Below are 15,008 nucleotides of genomic sequence, written 5' to 3' on the forward strand. Positions count from 1 at the left end.
GGGCATAACATACCCCTTTCCAGTTTTCATAATCTGGCCATGAGGTGGGTTTCTAGTTACTGCGGCCCATTTACTTCCCTTTGGAAACATTTAGGGGCTGTTATTAATTTGATTCCCTCTAGTTGCGCAATTGGAAACTGTAATCTTATGTGGTTTTTTTCATTGGGGCCAAGGCTATAAGAACATAATGCTGTAAATTACAATTACCATTTAAATTCCAGAGGCCAGGAAGTTTCATGAGTAAATTTCCTGCGCTCAGCAGCAGGTATAAAGGGCCATGTTTTTACAGCCACTGCAGCTTCTGTCTGAATTAATATAGTTAGTAGTCCTTGTTGGGCTAGGGGGTAAGCACATTTCCACAATTGGGTTCTGGGTTTTATATATAAAATTCCTTTCTTAATATTTCTTTTTTACTAACTTTTTGCAACAGCATTTTTTTCTAAATTTCAAAAGAGAAACTATAAAGAATATTCTTGATAATACAGAAAATTACATTATATACCTTCAGCAATTATGAACAGTTGGGCTATATAAATAGAATTTGAAAAAAGTCTAAAGTACAAGTATAATAATTATTATTGATATTAGCAGCAACATTAATTTGTTGGCATACAGGCCTCATTGGTGTCTCGGGATATCTGTCTATTTCTGGTGAAAAGTCTTTGATCTCCACTGTAGATGGAGGTGAGTGTCAGAGACAGGGGCAGATGTCCATTCACCGTTAGGCACCTGATAAGCTAAGGTCCCTTTCAACACTGTTGGAACGAAAGTCTTTAATTAACGTCTTTCCCTGGTTGTGCGTCATGGTCTTTGGAGTCTTCTTCTCCCGGGGGTGCACTGTGAAATGAATGTTACTAATTCATTAGTCCCCATAAACTGGTTAATGAGTCATTGATAATAATACAGAAAGTCTCACTTTAGTTTCCCTTATATTTGGAAAACAAAAAGATTTAAAAGTCAGCAATATTTAAAACAGAGTCATAAGAATAATTATTCTCATTTCATTTAGTCCCATAACCAATTTTTTTTGTTTATCCTGATTATTTGCCAGTATTTTCATGAATTCAGTTATTCCTTGGAGTTCTATAAATCGTCATATAGTTCCAAGATATGACCTGCTTAGAAACCTGTAATTTAGAGTAAGTCAGAGTCCTTTTGTTGTGGGCAGCGGGAACAACACAGGGTGTTAGGCCCGTGGGGTCGGACGGGACCTGGGTTCAGCAACCTCGGTACTTGAGTTCTGGCTAGGAAGGAATTCAGAGCCAAGACCCAAACTATATGAGAACATTTATTTAGAAAATCACAGGTGGAAGAAGCAATTCCTAGAAGAAATGGGCTGAGGAAACAAGTTATAGAGGCAAAGGGCCCTAGGAGCTTGGGAGTGAGGAAGGTAATGGTAACACGCCTGGGGGGAGGGGAGGGGGCGAAGGGAAAAGCTCAGGCCGGCTTCCGGGAGGGAGGGCACACTGGGGCTCCTGGACCCTCCGTCCTAAGGGTTTTAAGGGTGGAGATCTTAGGGGAGGTCCCAGGGGAAGATCTCAGTGGAATATTCTGCAGCTCTCCAGGTGTGTCCTTTCAGGGTCCAGGTCTCCACTGATTGGTCAGCGCCAGGGCAGGGGCCATTCATTATCCAGGTCAGCTGTGGCTGGTTTTGTTGCTGTTTTGTGCCTGGAGCTGAAATACAGCTGAGGCCTAGATGTTACCTCTAGGGAGGAAAAGTCAGGGGTACAAACCACATGACCAGTGATCTGCTAGGAGAGGAAAGGTCACCCTGGGGGCGAGATTCCCACCCTACAGTTGTCCTTTGCTAGGCACCAGGGCTTTCCGCCCTGGTGACCTCCTGTACCTGACCCATGTCTTTGCTGTGCTCATGTCTGTCTGTCTATAACACTTTTCATGAATCTTTCTAAAGATGTAACATCTCTGCAAATGTATTAGAGTAAAATAATGACTATCTATAAATGACAAAAAATAAGTAGCATGGTTATAACCATTTGATTATAATGCAATTTGATTTGATATTAATGCAATTGATAAAGAACTTTGCTTTTCTGTAAGATATAACATTCCAAGACAACAGTTTCTTGGTAAATAATAATTACAGTAAAATGACATAGAGAATAATATATAAAGTCCATATTTTTTAAATTTTTTAAATTTTTGAATGCATTCATTTCTTTCTTTTTTAAATATATCTTTATTGATTTCAGAGAGAGGAAATGAGAGGGAGAGAGACAGAAACATCAATGATGAGAGAGTCATCCATCAGTGCCCTGACTGGGAATCGAACCCTGATCGCCTGGATCCCAGGTCGACGCTCAACGGCTGAGCCACACCCGGCTGGGCAAAGTCCATATTTTTTTTAGAGTTAATACACAAATTCAATATATAAAGAACAAATAATATGCAAGATTTTTAAATGTTGCATATGGCTTATTGGAAGTGTGCATTGAGCATTGGAAATAATTCATAGACTCCCAATGTCTGAAGCATTACTGACGGATGCCCCCTCAGGGACCCTTCACTCTTGGCTTGCCTGGTGTCACTGACAGGACACCTACCACCCTTGGGCACCCCCTGTTTGAACTTGGCTCTGAATCTGCAAGTTCCTCCCTGGGGCAAGCTGAAATCTCTAGAACATCCATTTTAATAAAAATAAAAGTACACAAATAGAACAGTTATTATTTTTTATTTGGCAAAGCTTCCCATTTAATTTCAAGCATATTAAATAGGTCTAATTAGTTTAAAAACTTTTCTTTTAGCCCAGCCAGGTGTGGCTCAGCGGTTGCGCATCAACCTAGAATCCAGGCGATGGGGGTTCGATCCCCAGTCAGGGGCGTGAAGGAGGCAGCCGATCCATGACTCTCTCATCATTGATGTTTCTCTCTCTCTCTCCCTCTCCTTTCCTCTCTCTGAAATCAATAAAGATATATTTTAAAAAACCAAAACTTTTCTTTTAGCCCTAGCCAGATTTCTCAGTGGTTAGCGCCCTGGCCCTCGGACTGAAGGGTCTGGGTTCAGTTCCAGCCAAGGGCACATACCTTGGTCGCAGGCTCGATCCCTGGCCCTGGTTGGGGCTGTGTGGGAGGCAACCAATCGCTGTGTCTCTCTCACACTGATGTTTCTCTCTCTCTCCCTTCCACTCTCTCTGAAAAGCAACGGGAAAAATATCCTCTGGTGAAGATTAAAAACAGGAACAACAACAATGAAAAAAACTTTCATAAAGAGAGAGAATAAATCCTTGATATTGTAGGGCCCATCGGAATAACTGAAAGTCACCTCTCAATTAAAGAAGTCTCTTAAAATTTAAACTTTGGGAAGGTTGTCAAACAAACTTAACCAAAAGATTATGGCAAATTTTGTAAACCCAGATAAAATAAATACATTTTTATGGTAATAACTTTAAAAGACTTCAATCAAACTTTAAAACAGTTTTAATATTAAATGTTTTGTCCAGACTACAGAATTCAGCTTAATTTATATAAGTATGTAATCTCTTTGAGCCAACAAAAGATTATACCCTAGTAATCCCACCCGCAGGCTGAAGATGCACCACACATAATGTACAGATAAACACATATCACATAGAGACCACACACATAAAGACCATTCACACAATTGGAATTATTAAGTCTTGCAGAGAAAACACAAGACTTTTTTTCATTTGCCCTTGATAATTCTTAAGAAGACTGGAAAAGGGGAATTTTTTAATTCCCCAGCAGGTCCTAATTACCGAGCAGAAAGATCTGCTGAGACTTGGTTAAAGCCGCAAGGGCTGTGAATGAGCCGTGGGAACAAAGCGAGTCTTGGCTCCCATCTAAGGAATTAAGAACAGGAGAGAACCGGGCTGGGGTTTTGTTTTTTTCTTTATAAACTTAAAACTTTCTCAAACTTTTATAGCTTTCACAACCTTTCACAAACCTGCTTACCCATTCAGAAATAAGTATCCTTAGAACAACTCACTTTTGTTTTCCCACAAAAATCAATCTCCGTACCTCATGTCTTCTGTTACCAAAACCGTATCATTTCTTTCCAACTTAATTAGAATTTCTAACTGTAAGGAACCTCAATCTCCAATGATAACCAAAAAGTAAGCAACCGGCATTCCCTAGATTGGCTTTTATGAGCACATTTCATAACCTTAGAAGCACAGGTTCCTCTCTTGGCAAACACGCTTTCAAGAAACACCTCTGACAAAGCACTAGACAGACAGACAGACAGAGGCGCCACATCCACTCCACGGCCTTTGCAACAGCCAAAAGCAGGTGAACACAAGGCTTGTCTAACGATCAATGTTTCCGTATTTCACGTTGTTTCAAAATATCTAGATAATCAAGAACTTTTACCAAAGTTACTAAAAGGAACAGCTGAAATAAGTTAAATTGATTTGCTTAGAGGACTAAGGTTTTGTTTCCTTTTGATAAGATTTACCTCCGACAAATTTACATTTTAGAAGATGGTCCAGATGAAAGTTCTTGAAGATCAGGTATTTGCATTTCAAAGGGCCTAAGACTTTGGTTTCTTAAAGCCGGTATCTATAAGGGAGGTAAAAGAACTTGGTGGGCTTTTGATGTTCTGGAGCCACACCCCTGGCCCTGTCCAGACTGCAGTGTAGCCCCAGCTGCTTTTTCCCAGTGGTTAGAGCGTCTGCCCACGGGCTTAAGGATCCTCAGGTTCGATTCCAGTGCAGGCCACGTACCTCAGCAACCACATTGGTGTTTCTCTCTCTCCCTCCCCCTCCTTCCCACCTTCTCTGAAAAGCAAAGGAAAAAATATCCTGAGGTAAGGATTAAAAATAAAAAAAGACTGCATTGTAAAACAAGGACAGTATATTTTATTTTATTTATTTTTATTTTTTTATTTTTTAATACCCCAACAATCAGGTCACCACCCAAATGTTGGCAACAGACTGTCAAATCCATTCACCCATTTTTGGAATGTTTCTATCCATCTGGCACATTTTTTCTAGTTTACAGAGAACCTGCACTTTAGGGTCGCCTCTGAGAGCCATAAAGGCTTGGAGATGTGGAACCTCTGTCCAGTCCCTGGGGAATGGTAAAACAGGCCTAGCTGCAGCATCAGCTAAATAATTTCCTTTTGCTTCCATGGTGGCAGCTTCAGAATGTCCTGGAATTTTGACAATTGCCTGTTTCAATTTCCGTATGGCATCTACTAATTCTGCAACCTGTTTTCTATTCTTTACGGGCTGCCTTAGAAAATTAAGAAGCCTCACTGCTTTCACAACCTTCTAAAGCCACGAGCTGCGCCGAGGCATAGCTACTATCAGTGTAAATGTTGGCTATTTGGTCTTTGGCCAATTGACAAGCCCAAATTAGAACAATTAGGCTTGTTGGGCAGATTTTATTCAGGTAAATAAGAACCTTCAGTTACGTCCACACGGAAGTTCTTGCGTCTCCAGCTCAGGAACATTCCTGCTGACCCTTTAAAGATCCATCTGTGAACCAGACTAAGTGGGTGGTACTGAGGAGCGTCCCCTAACCATCCCCAGGCGTAAGGAGGTCAGTAAGCAAAACGTAAAGGTAGATGCCCTTGTCCTGCAAAGAAAGTAGCAGCGTTGCTGGGTTAAGACTGTTCCATCGAGTTCAGTTGCAGAAGGCAAGAGCCAGCAGGCTGACGGGTGTTGAATGTGCTGAGAATTTAGTGGAGATTTGAACATAAACAAAGGAGAGCCTGTAACTATGTTTGTTTGCTTGCAGAACACGTCTACAGCAGAAATGGCGGTCATGCAGCTGATGACTATAACAGCCTGCAGATCTATGATGATCTATATTTTTGAGTTAAAATTTCTATAATTTCTATAATTAAGGTGTCCCAGGGTGGAAGTTTTAGATAATTCTTTAGAGACTTTATAACTTGTTTCCCTTCTGGGTTCACTGAATTTGGATCAGGTACATATAGAGGCTGGGTCATTAATGAAAAATTTGGAATCCAATTGTGACAATATTCAGTCAAAGCTGCTTTCTTGTTTTTTTGTTTCATTTTGTTTTTTGAAGAGAAAAAGATAGGATTCCTCTGAGTCTTTCAGGGTTAATTAGTGGCCCATCTTTAGATATCAGAATCAAGTATTTAACCTGGGTAAATAGAACCAGAGCTTGTTCTTGGATGTCCATGTCCCTTCCTAGCTAGCTGCTGTAATAGGTATATTGTGTCCTTTTGGGAGCCTAGTAATTATCTAGAGCATAAAACTAAGTCACCCTCATGTTCTTGGAGTGGAATATCTAGGAAATTTAACATCATTTAAATCAGATTTTCATATCTAAGACAATGGGGGGGGGCTCTTTGTATATTCCTGGGTGAAAGCAGAGAGGCATTGACTATCTTTTTCTACTGGAGTGCCACAGAAATCTGTTACTGAAAAATACTGGCAGCCACAGGAATGGCTGGTATGTGGGTTCGGACCACAGGGTGTCTGGGAATAATTAGCTTATTTGTAGCCCTGAGATTTCGTACAGATCTCCATTTTTTTCCGTTTGGCTTCTTTACTGGATGGATAGGAGAGTTACAGGGGCTCATACAGGGACTTATAAGCCCCACTTTCTGTGGTAATTTTAATTTCTCCTAAATTAATAAGAAGGGGAGACGCCTTCTTGTAGTCCTCAGAGCAGCCCTGTGCTTGTTGCTGTTAGTTGTGATTTTTTCTAAATCCCATTTCAGTTTCCTATAATCCTGAAGTGGACAGACAGACTTCTCTACAGGAGTTTTCCTGCGAACCTGATTTAGTAATTCTGTTGCTTTTGCTCCCAGAAACCAGTAGGTATATAAATTGCAATAAATTAGAATAGCCACGATTACATGTTCTAACAGTTAAATTTCTTTGCGAACCCATCAGGGTCGCAGAGAAAATCAGAAACTGTTGTTGGTTCCTCTCTGGCAGAGACCAGCTTTTCTCCAAAGGGAGCTGTTAGAGTCCCTGCCCCCCCATTTCCCTCCAGTCAGGAGGGCAGGGAGGGGGGCAGGTCCAGATGGGAGCTCAGAGAGCACAGGATACAGTGCAGGGGCTACGGAAGGGGAGAAAGGGGTGTAAGCATTTATTACCTTCAGAAGAGTTCAGACAGTCTCTAAAATTTTCTTTTTTATTTAACCTTCACCCGAGGATATTTTTCCCATTGCTCTTCAGAGAGAGTTGGGGAGAGAGAGAGAGAAACATTGGTGTGAGAGAGACACATCGATTGGTTACCTCCAGAATGCACCCCACCTGGGGCAGGGGATGGAGCCCGCAACCGAGGTACATGCCCTTGGCTGGAATCGAACCTGGGACCCTTCAGTCCTCGAGCTGACGCTCTAACCACTGAGCCAAGCCAGCTAGAGCTATTTTTTTTTTAAAGAATGTATCTGTGCTTCTAGAAGCTTCTAATTTCCAAATCAAGGCATGCTTCCCATTCACTCATTCATTCATTCAGTTTAATTTCAGAGTCAGCATCTTTCTCATTTTTGCATGCAAAGATTAATTTACGCACCCAAAGACAACTGCATTTTGGCCATTTTAAGTTGATATCATCTCTGCAAATGCCTTGCAATGTACGGCTTCCTATCAGGAGTATTAATGAGGGCCGGAGTCTGGGAGTTCCCGGCCTTGGAGGCACGTTAATTTTAGGTTTTGTTGTGTGAGGGTTTTTTTAATATCCGCAGAGTCTGAGCATATTTTCTAGGGATGTCATGTAGTGCGTCTAAGTGAGCTGCTTATGGTTAAGCTCCACAAGGCTCTCATCCCTCGAGTCACATTAAACTCTCACGTGTCTCAGTTTCTCTCCTGGCCATCTGAAACAGCTGGAAGGGCTTGGGCACTGGTGACTGACTGTCATGGGTGCTCCCCAGATGAGCCAGTCAATTTCATTGCAGTTGAGTTGGACTCTCCCTATGAGGCTCCTGCACAGAGCGTCTTAATCGCCTAAGAACACCCGAGATTCCACCTGGAGGGGAGACCTTTAGTAAGGAAAAGTACTGCCTTAGGACAGGACTGCCCGACATGAACTACCCTTAGTTAAAACGTTTTCATTTCAAACCATCCTATGTGGTTATTTTAGGTCTCTGAGTTTGTGAGGCCACCATGAAGGCCTCCCCTGAGCTTATCAGGTTTAGTATGTGGCCCGTTTTCATCCACACCCCCTTAGAGGGGGGATGGAAAAGGGGACTGGAGAATAGCCCTTAAGTATTAACCCTGAGGGATAAGCATCTTCATCTCAGTTGTTTCAGCTCCAGGCCCACAAAAGCAGTAAAACCAGACAAGGGATGCCTTGGCTGACCTCAGGACACTGACTAATGACCCCCTACCCTGACACAGACCAATCACTGGAGACACCAACCCTGAGATGACACACCTGGAAAGCTGATGAATATTCTATTGAGATCCTCCCCTGGGACCTTCCCTAAAATCTCCACCCTTAAAAGCCCTTAGGATGGAAAAACTGGGAGCACACTGAGCCTTACCCCTGTCCCTCCTCTTCCCCCAGGCATGGTGCCTTGACCCTGCGCTCTCCTAAGCTCCAAGGGCCCTTCTTTAGCCTCTATAATTGTGTCCTGAATTCATTTCTTCTACAGCTCACTTCTCCTACCCCTATAACTTTTGCTTATAGCTTGAGTCTTGGCTCTGAATTCTTTCTTAGCCAGAACCCAAGTACCAAGTTTGCTGAACCCAGTCTAGTCTGACCCCGCCCATCTAACACCCGGTGCTGTTTTGTTCTCACCACCACCAACCCTGTCCACTGTTCTTATTCATTGAGGCTATTATACCCTTGAAATGTTGGGGTAATTTTCTTTTCCAGACCCCTCGAAGGCTTTGGAGCACAAGGACCAGAGCACCCCTCAGTGTTACCTGTTCTCCGAGTCCCATCTCTATGTGCAGTCAGGTGTTAATTAGTAGCTCTCCTATACCGACCAATGTAAAAGAAGAAAGTGTGTCTTCATTTTGTTTTTTACCCAATCCTAGAGATTTCCCCATTTGCTTTCTCCCACCTCCTTAGTGGATTTCATGTGACCCTCCTTACATCTCCTCCCTTGATTCTAATGTGTAAAATGAGCTGCAAAGCTGCCATTCTCCAGAGCATTTTCTCAGTATGAGATTTTGCTTCCAGCATGTTCTCAAAGTTTTGGCTCAAATAAACTCTTATCGAACTTTTGTATAGGCTGGACATTCTTTTGTGGACAGGGCCATTCATCTTTCTCATTTGAATAAGTTTAAATGTGTCCCTGCATCCATTTGTGCCCCCTCCAATCTTTTCTCCAACCTGCCAATTCGATCAGACCACACCCTCTGCTTTTAATGTCTGCAAGATGACCTCCCCCACAGGCCTCTCCCTCTCACTTTGCACCCACTCTGTCCCAGTGATGGTGCCCGAGAGCCTATGTTCCATCATGCAATAGTCCCCTCTTGCTAACACGAGCACAGGCATGCTTAAAATAGTAGATGCACTTAAGCAGATTCCCCAGCTTCCTGTGAATTTTGGGCCAGCGTGTAAGGCCATGGTCTCTAGAGGAAGCTGCCTGAGGTCAACTCCTGACACAGGCACTCACCACCTGTGAGAAATCAGCAAGTTGCTCAACCTCTCTATGCTTTAGTTTCCTCAAAGGGGGGCTGAGCCCATATATATAAGATTCTTAGAAGTGTGGCTGGCACAAAGTATGCACACAACATATGTCAGCCATCATTTCCCACATATTCACCGGGCACTACAGTGTAAGCCCTGACTTAGTGAAAGTTTCTTTTTTTGTGATGCAAGAGCCTGATTTAGGCCTTGATTGCAGAGGTGCCCCCTTCAATAGACAGACTGCAGCCAGAACCGAGGAGCCGGCCACCTCCCCACACAGAGGCTCCTTTGTTTTAGAAATTTTGGTTGATTTCAATAACTGACCACTTGAACCAATTGTTTCTTTCACCTCTGTGCTTTAAATTCCTGTTCTTATGTTTAAAATTTACCAGTAAAGTGTGAGCCCCCAAAACCCTACCCCCAATTCCAGGAAGTCCAGAACCCCGGGTGTTTGCTAACTCGCACTCTGTCTCCCCACCACCACCTCCACCTCCACCACCGGCCCTGTGGCTCCAGTTGTGCTACAGGATTTCCAGGGCCTGTGAGTAATAAACTGTATCTTCTCAAAGTGTCCTGGTGATTATTGCTGAAGAGCATCTTGCAATCACAGTAAGAGGCAAAAAGGCCGTCCAGCCACAACATAGGCTGTTGATAGAATGAGACCAACGCAAAACAAGCACCTATTTGCCAGGCACTGTTCTAGGTGGATGGGGCACAATTAACAAGACTAAGATTCCTGACTTTAGGAAGCTGACATTTTCGTGAGGTGAGTAGGTAATAAACAAGTAAAAATACAGGCTAGATAATTTCAGTTATTGATTACTGTGTTGCAGAAGGCAAAACTGCTGGGATAATGACTCTCATATCTTTTTTAAAAAAAAAATGTTTTTATTGATTTCAGATAGAAACATCAATGACGAAAGAGTCATTGATCGGCTGCCTCCTGCACGCCCCCTACTGGGGATCAAGCCCACAACCTGGGCATGTGCCCTGACCAGGAATCGAACCATGACCTCTGGGTTCATAGGTTGACGCTCAACCACTGAGCCACACAGGCCAGGTTCTATTATATCTTTATCACCTAAATTGCTTCATGTTCCCCCACCACAGGACCTATGCACATGCTAGTCCCTCTCTTTGAACACTCCTCTCCTTTCTTAACTTGGTTAAGGACCATTTATCCTTTCTTGACTTTCTTCACTGGTCCCACTTCCCCCACCACAGTTCCCGTAACAAGAACACCGTCCAGCCCGGCCGGGCGTGGCTCAGCGGTTGAGCATCGACCTAGGATCCAGGCGATCGGGGTTCGATTCCCGGTCAGGGCACATGCCCGGGTTGTGGGCTGCAGCCGATCAATGACTCTCCTCTCATCATTGATCTTTCTATCTCTCTCTCGCTCCCTCTCTCTTCAATCAATAAAGATATATTTAAAAAAAAAAAAAAGAACACCGTCCATCTCTTTGTGGCGTTAATCCCACCGTCATGCTTGGTTACCTAGGTCTCGTCTGAAGAGCACGTCCCAGGGCAGCGCCATGCCTCTTGTTCACTAGTCGCCCCAGTGGTTAGCACAGTAGGTGCTGAACAGCTTAGAAAGTGTCAGTGAAGCAGATTTAAAGCAGACGTCACGTTCCTGGAGATTTTCCATCAGCCTCTGGCATGGGAAGCATCTCCAGGGGAGGCAGCGCCTTCCTGAGACCTTGCCGCATCCCCCCCAATTCTAGGCCTTCACTCCTAAATCCAACTGTAGAGCAACTTGGGGATTTTTCTTCTGTATCATGATTGGCAGGAGGCCTTGCCTTTCTCGCAGCCCAGGCCTGTCCTCGACGCAAGAGCAGCCTTGGCCTGGCTGAGGACAAGGGTCCCTGGGGGGCAGGAGGCAGAGAAAAATGAGGGAACCCTCGGGACAGGGGCCCTCTGTCTCCTTTGGGATAGGCTCCCCCACCCCCAGGAAAGGCTGATCTGCCCGGCCCCAGAGGGGCTGAGGGCATCCCTGGAGCAGAGTTTCCGGGGGGAAGAAGGCGTAAGGACTCACCTCACTGCCTCCCTCGGGAAGGGAGCTGGGCTTCTAGGAGCAGGCGAGGTGGGCACGGGGAGCTGGGGCCATCTGTGCCAGCCTGTGCACCTTCTCGGATGTTTTAAGCCTCATTCCCGGGTTGGGCGCCCTCTGTTGGCTGGGGGCGGTTAGAGGCACCTCTCACCCACACCAGAGAGGTGTTTCCGACACCCCAGGGTCAGCGGGAGAGGACTGTCCCCACCCCGTTCTTGTCTTCCCACACAGTGAATTTATACAAGACCTTGACTGCGTTGTGATGAAGCAGTTTTATTGAAGCAATTAAAGCACGCACCTTTATGAGAGAAGCCAGGCAAGCAAACCCGTACACCTGGCCTAGGAAGCACAGATGGGCCCTCAGCTAATCTGAAGAGCGAGCTGGGTTGGGATCCAAGGCCTTACATACCCTCCTGTCTGTGGGTCTCAAAATGCCTCTGCTGAATATTTTAGTACAGAGGAATTCTCAAGGTCCCGTTTTACTTTGTTGTGGCCTTCCCAGAATTCATGAGAAGCACCTGGCGATTTTATCTTCCAAGCCTCGGGGCAGCTGGCTCCTCTGCTTAGGGAGTGAAACCGCCCTTGTTTCCCTTCCCCTTTCCCCTGCCTTCCCTGCATCTCTCCTTCGGGAGGCGTGTCCTTGGCTGGGAAGATAATGGCTTATTTGCAGGCTGGCGGCACTGTTTGGCCTTGTTTTAACTTTGCTGTCTCAGTTTCCCTATTCCACTTGCCCTGGAATTTTCCCAGCTCCTTACTGCCCTATAATAGTGGGACTTGCCTGGCGGGACCTGGGTGCCAACTCTCACCCAGGCAGTGTGAAGTGGGGGCGCCCAGGGGGCCACCGGGGACAGGAGTTGGGCACAAGCTGCTTCTCAAGGCAGGGATGGGACCTGCTACTGACACTGTGGCTGTGGGAGTCAGAGACTTATGACCTTAAAGGAAATTACTTGCTTCAATTTACATACACACAAGAACGAAAATATCCACTTATTTCCTATTTTAAACACAGAAAGAAGAGAGAACTAAACGGTTTATGGAGGATCAGCCCCACAGTGAGGCACTGGGACTTGGTGTTGCACAGTCAACAAGCCCAGGTCACCAGGGACAGGACGGAAGGGCAGACTAAGGAGCTCCCTGGAGAGGGGTCTGGAGCTGCTGCCACCAGTGAAAGAGCTGGGCCCTGGGCACGCCTGGGGTTGAGGCTCCTCTTACCTGGGACTGGCCCAATTCCCTGCTGTTTGATTTCACTGGTACATGCAAAAAACAAGCAAGGAAACTGTGAGGTGGGTCAACCAAATCCGCGAGTTTGCTGAGTTTCAGGGGGTGTCTGACACGGCCCCTGGCTCCAGCCTGTCCCCACGGGGCTGCACCAACCCGACTTCACCTGCTTCTGGAAACGTCTGCCTGCTGCAGGTAGAAGACAGCTCCAGCAGGAGGCATCTGGACACCAGATGGCATACAACTGCCTCGTCCCCTCTTCCTGTGCACCCTCAGGAGGGGGCATCAGGACACGGGGGGAGCAGGTGTGGGCCTCCAGGTGCACTGGGCAGAGAGCAGGGCGCTGTGCCCGGCTCCCAGCCCAGCCGGCCGGCAGCCAACCCCTGGCAGGGCTCGGCCTCTACCATTACCTAGTCATGGGCTTTTCCTCTTGGGAAAATTACCCTCCAAGTCAGTTTTTCCACCTGTAAAGTGAGGCATGTAAGGGTTACTGTGAGAATTAACTAAAGTAATAAATATTAGGTTGACACAAACATTTCATTAAAATTGCCTGGTTGACCTAAAAGGGTCATTAAAGGATACCTTGAAGCAGGGTGCCCGGTGGGACAGCAGGGAAGAAGGAAGCAGCTGTGTCCTTTCTTTAAAATCCTCACCTGAGGATTTTTTTAATTGATTTCGGGGGGGGGGGGGAAGAGGGAGAGAGCGCACGAGCAAGCGAGAAATGTTGATGTGAGACAGAAACACAGACCAGTCACCTCCAGTACGCACCCCAAAGGGGGATCAAACCCTCAATCTAGGTCTGTGCCCTGACTGGGTGAACCTGCAACCTTTGGGTGCACGGGACAGTGTTCCAAACGAGCCACCCGGCCAGGGCAAGCAGCTGAGTCCTTTCAGAAATTGTCTAACTCGAGCAAGGGTGGTTCCAGTGAGCCCTGAATCCAGGCCTTTCCCCCCACGCAAGACAAATCGGTCCCCACCCCTCTGAGACAAAGCAGCAAGGAGCAGGGGGGCTCCTGAGGCCTGCCCGCGCTGGGCTGTTCAGGGCACTTCCCACTTCCTAACCTGCTTCAGTCCCACCAGCTAGGAGCCGTCCCTTTCCCGTCTGACAGGGGTTAGGAAGGTGCCCACGGACACACCGCTGTGCAAGGGACAGCGGTGGTCTGACACCTGCAGGACCACGTGCCCCAGGACTGGAGAACGGGTTTTTTTTAACCCCCACCCAAGGATACTTTTCCATTGCTTTTCAGGGTGGAAGGGGAGAGAGGGAAACACTGAAGTGAGAGACACATCGACTGGCTGCCTCCCATGTGCCTCCTCACCAGCAGGGATCCAGCTGCGACCGAGGTGCGTGCCCTTCGCCAGAGAACCCAGGACCCTTCAGTCCCCAGGCTGACGCGCTAACCACTGAGCACACTGGCCAGGGCTGGGGAAGTTTTCAGTAAGCTAGTGCTCAGTTGGCCTTCCCTAGTGATGTAAACAAACTCTTAAAGGACAGGATGGCTTCGGAGGACACGGGGCAGCTGCACAAGAAAATCAAAGCAATACTGTGCCTCCTAATACAATCCTTGTGTGCCTTGCAACTCCCTCAGTGCAAACTTCAGAGGAGCCCCCGTGCCAAGGGTGACCGGAAGCCCGAGTCTAGTCACATCAGCCTCATCTCAGATCCACACTCAGGAGGCCCCTTAGAGATGTGCAACATTAAAAACTGGGCCGAGAGGCCCCCTGTGAAAACACACATACAGTGAGTTCCGCCTGCAGAATGCAGAGCCTCGTACCGGGCGTGCGCCTGGTCCTCAGGGCACAGCCTCTGCCCACCGTGCGCTGCCCGCAGCTGGCTCTGCACCCGCTGGCCTGGCGGAGTGAGCTCCCTGAACTCACACCGAGTCTGCACTGCTTGGCGTGGCCTTTCACAACAGCGGACATCCCAGGGAACGACTGTCAGGCTCTAGCGCAGCGCTTTCCTGGGTGGGGAGCCTCTGATGCAGTGTTCTCAGACGCGGGTGAGGAGAATACCATTCTGGCCCCTCTCCCAAAGAAAGCGCTTTCACAGTTTTACCGACCAATGAAGAGTCTCGGGTGGACTCGGTTTCAGGGCAGGATGTGAGTCGTCCGGCTAAGCAGCAGTGGGCAGAGACTCCGAAGATGCACCGACCAGCGGAGCCGCCTCCAGCTCTCTGAGCAGCAGCTGCTGCCTATGA

The sequence above is a fragment of the Miniopterus natalensis genome, chromosome 17 (assembly GCF_054644295.1).
Source record: "Miniopterus natalensis isolate mMinNat1 chromosome 17, mMinNat1.hap1, whole genome shotgun sequence".
Taxonomy (NCBI): Eukaryota; Metazoa; Chordata; class Mammalia; order Chiroptera; family Miniopteridae; genus Miniopterus; species Miniopterus natalensis.